General features: G+C 34.8%; 1 non-coding gene across 1 annotated transcript; it reads left to right on the forward strand.

Annotated features, from left to right (window-relative positions):
* The first annotated feature begins 395 nt into the window (after positions 1-395).
* LOC139895018 (small nucleolar RNA R71) lies at positions 396-502 on the forward strand. The gene has a single exon (XR_011775490.1). It is a non-coding gene; the product is annotated as a small nucleolar RNA R71 (small nucleolar RNA).
* The last annotated feature ends 4,235 nt before the right edge of the window (positions 503-4,737 follow it).

Raw genomic sequence — 4,737 nt, forward strand, 5'->3', positions numbered from 1 at the left:
GCCTTTGGTTCATGTATGAAACATTCTCTCTTTGTTCCATTGTTTGTTCAATACTGAGACAATCTTTTGTCAAATGTGGTCCTCCACACTGCTCACAACTAATTCTTATTGAGTGAATATCTTTAGTCATCTTTTCCATTCGTCTTTCGACAGCATCTATCTTTGCGGAAATGGAATCAAAGTCATGGCTGGAATCGGCTCTAGCTGCTTTAGATGATCTAACAATATCTTTTTCTTGATGCCACTCATGTGAGTGGGAAGCAGTGTTATCAATAATCTTATAAGCTTCAGTTGCGGTTTTCTTCATAATGGAACCACCAGCTGCTATATCGATGTCTTTTCGTGTAGTGATGTCGCATCCTTGGTAGAATATTTTTACTATTTGATAAGTGTCTAAACCATGTTTCGGACATCCTGTTAATAACTTTCTTAATCTTGTCCACGCTTCATATAGAGTTTCATTTGTCTTTTGTGTAAACGTAACAATTTCTCCTTGAAGTCTCATGGCTTTAGATGCCGGAAAGAATTGTTTAAGAAATTTTTCAACTAAAACGTCCCATGTATCAATCGCCCCTTCAGGTAACAATTCTAACCAATCTTTGGCTTCTCCCTTTAAAGTCCAGGGAAATAACATGAGATATATCTGTTCATCCTCCACTTCTCTAATTTTAAATAGAGTATAGATCATATTAAAGGTACGAAGATGTTCGTTTGGATCTTCCTTTGGCGCACCACTAAATTGGCATTGATTAGTTACCATGTATAGGATTTGTCCTTTGATTTCATAATCTGGCCCACTAATGTCTGCTTAAGTAATTGCGTGACCTTGGCTAGTACGTTTAGCTCTCATTCGGTCTTCCATACTTAGAGGTTCCAGATTTTCCATGATTGAATTTGTTGAATCCGAATCACTAGAGGATTCTGATTTAATGGTTTCTTCCTCGACAATCTCTGTTTGAATGATTGGTGTTTCCGGAGGAAAGATTAGTGGTTCAGGATCACTGAATTGTCCCTGAATATCCTCCGGATTCTCAATTGTGAGGTCGGGTTCAAAAAATGGATTATCGAAAATTTGAATTGGAGTACTTGGTCGACTGGATGACAATTCTAAAGAAAAATCAACGGCGACAATATTGGCTAGATGTCTTGATCGAGTTACAGGTGGTGAATGTATAAAAGGTGGTGAACGTTTTGCTCGGTGCATTCACTAAATATCCTATTAGTTATAAAAGATAAAAATTATATAAGTTATCAAATTTAATAGACTTTTCTGATTTTGCCCACGTTTCGAATAGCCAATAGATGCAGCAGGTAGCCAGGACCCTTTAAATCGGAAGCCCACAACTCGCCACTAACAAATCCAACTATTACTACGAACCAGAAAATTTTGGATGTCTATCAATTTAACTGCTTAAAATAATTTTTCGTTTTGAATTATTAGAGAAGAAGTAGAGAAAATTCTAAGTCCTAAAAACTAGAGCGTCGAAAAGAAAAAGAAAAAGTGTGTCGAAAAATAAGAGGTCGAAAAATAATAAGAAGGTAGCGCGTCGAAACTTAAAAAGGAACTTAAAATTTATAAACAGCGTCGCAAAATTCTAAAGCACCTAAATCTTAGTCTAAAGAAAAAGCACTTAAGGAATTTTAGGGCAAATCCTAAGAATCTAAAAATAAAAATAACTACGGCAAATACTAGTCTTAAAACTAATTACGAGCGAAAAATATAAATATTACGAATAAACGATTAAAAAGGTACGAAATAAAAATAAAACTTAAAGTTGTAAAAAAATACAATTTTTATAAAAATATTATTTTTATATTTTTTATTTTATAAAAGTATTAATTTATATATTAATAAAAGTAAATAAAACTTAAAAATACAAATTTAATTAACTAAATAATAATAAATATAAATCCTAATTATAATTAATAATAAATAATTTAACCCTAATTTCGCATTAATTACGTACTATGTTTCAGTCTGTCAGACTGCTCCGCGAGTGCGGATATATGCTGTTCAAAAACTCCGCGAGTGCGGAGGATGTAGGTTCAGTTGAAGTGCAGGTCGAAATATTACAGGTTCAGTTACTTTTTTTTTTTACTTTTTTGTTTTGTTTTTAATTTTCCGTTTTTATTTTATAGAAAATGTTTTATAATATAACTAAAACTTATATTTTAAATAAAAATCACTTATTAGTATTTTATAACTAAAAATATTTTTATTTTTTTTTAATAGCGTCTCGCTTCGGCGTTAAGTGTTGTTCCCCGGCAGCAGTGCCAAAAATACTTGATGTGCGTAGAGGTGTATACAAAATAGATATATATTTACTAGGAAATACTATTAAATACGATACAATTTTACACAAGTTATTTATTTATTTATAGAGTGGATATACCTAAACCTTGCTACAACACTTATAGGCAGTGTACCTAATCGTACAGTAGTGTAGTTTTTAGTAAGTCCGGTTCGTTCCACAGGGAGCTAGCCAAGTTTAACGCTATATTTTTAAAACTATATTTGTAAATATATAAATATGTAGAAAAGTAGTATTATTATTATAAAAGGGAGTTTTTACCGTTTAATGATCGGTTTGTCGATTTAAAACTTTAGTCGCAGTTAAAACCTAATGTAAAATATTAAAAATAAAAATAACTTAATTTAAAGCGTAAAGTAAATGACAATAATTAAAGTGCGATAAATAAAAGTGCGATAATTAAAATGACAATAAATTAAAGTGCGATTATTAAAAGTGCAATTAAATATGAAATAAAGGAGTTATGCTTATTTAAACTTCCGTAATCATGATGTTTGACCTGTTGATTTTAGTTTATTACCATGGGTTAATTGTCCTTTGTCCTGGTAAGCAATTGAAATTGATCACGGCGTATCATCCTCAAACGGACGGTCAAACCGAACGTACAAATCAAACATTGGAGGATATGTTACGGGCGTGTATTATTGATTTCGGTGGTAGTTGGGATGAGCATTTGCCTTTGGTGGAATTCTCGTACAATAATAGTTATCACACTAGTATCGGGATGCCACCTTATGAGATGCTTTATGGGCGTAGGTGTCGAACTCCAATTTGTTGGGGTGAAGTAGGTCAAAGAGAAATCAGGAGTACCGATTTGGTTTTGGAGACGAATAACAAGATTGATATTATTCGGGATCACTTGAAGAAGGCTCAAGATAGACAAAAGTCGTATGCTGATAAACGTAAACGAATGATCGAATTTCAAGAAGGTGACATGATGATGCTTAAGGTTTCGCCATGGAAAGTTATTATTCGATTTCGAAAACGGGGAAAGTTAGCTCCTCGGTTTATTGGGCCATTTAAGGTTTTATATCGTGTTGGCGAAGTTGCTTATCGTTTGGAATTACCCGAAGAGCTTGCGGGGATCCATAATACATTTCATGTTTCCCATCTCCGTAAGTGTCTTGCGGATGATTCTTCGTGGGTGCCATTAGACGAGATCGAGTTAAAAAATAAGTTAGAGTATATTGAGGAGCCGATTGCTATACTCGATGAGAAGGTCAAAAAGTTGAGACATTAAGAGGTTAGGACTTTTAAAGTCCAATGGCGTCGTAGTAAAGGTTCCGAGTTTACTTGGGAGCCCGAAGAATTTTTGTTAGTTTATCTTCCCTCTTGTCATGCGGCTTGGATCGCGAGGACGCGCTCCGATTCAAGTAGGGAAGAGTTGTAAGACCCAATTATTTCACCGTACATATGTGTAAATATGATCTTTGACGTGTGGGTGTTCGTTTCATAATTTAAAAAGAAGGCAGAATCTGGTCTGGGCGTTTGGCGCGCCGCGCGGCCTTTTGGCGCTCCGCGCCATTGGTCTGTGACAGATTTCCTCTTTTAAAATTAGATATTTTGGGGGTAAATTGGTAAAATCACATGGGGTCCGACTTTAAGGCCCTAAACCAGTTGTTGGGGCCTCATTAACTCCATTTCCATCTACTTCAACCTCATCCATTCAATTCTAGAGAGAGAGTGTTAACCTAGTGTGAGAAAACTCACTTTTGGAGAAGAAGAAGGAGGATTCTTGCTTAAACTCAAGTTCTAAAGTTGTTCATCTACTTCCTAGCTATGTTTTGGTGGTAGTGGTATGCTCTAATCTTGATTTCTTGATTCAATTTTGTGTAAGGGTTAGAGCTAGGGCTTATGGTGAACTTAAAACCCACTTTGTTAGTAAATTGGGTGTTTTGGGTGAATTTGGGTTATGTTGACTCAAAGAGGACTAACTAGGGTTTTTCAAGTATTAATTGTTGTTAACGAACCTTAAATAGTTAGTAAATTGCTAGCACACCTATATATATGTAAGTGGGCGTTGTGTGGGTTAATGGGTGACCCGAAATGGGTGTGTTGACCTTAAATTGGTCAAACGGGTCAAAATGGACCTAGGTTGGTTAATGTTTGTGATTAATGCCTAAATCTTGTTTTGAAATGTGTTTTAAACCTATGTTGGCTAATGTTAGGGTTTTGGTATGAGTTGACCCAAAATTAGGGTTAAGGGTGCAAATGGGTTGAAATTGCACTTTGGGTCATAATGGCTTTAGAATAGTGAAAGAATTGGTTGACCAACTTGAGTTTGTGATTGATAATATATATAATGTGATAGGTACGTTACATTGAGGTTTTGCAAGCTCGGGTATCTTTTCACAAGAGATTTTGAGGTGAGTGGAATAATTATATGTGTAGGTATATGATGTATCTATTTGTTGTAGCATGAGAT

Source organism: Rutidosis leptorrhynchoides, chromosome 2 (assembly GCF_046630445.1).
Source record: "Rutidosis leptorrhynchoides isolate AG116_Rl617_1_P2 chromosome 2, CSIRO_AGI_Rlap_v1, whole genome shotgun sequence".
Classification (NCBI taxonomy): domain Eukaryota; kingdom Viridiplantae; phylum Streptophyta; class Magnoliopsida; order Asterales; family Asteraceae; genus Rutidosis; species Rutidosis leptorrhynchoides.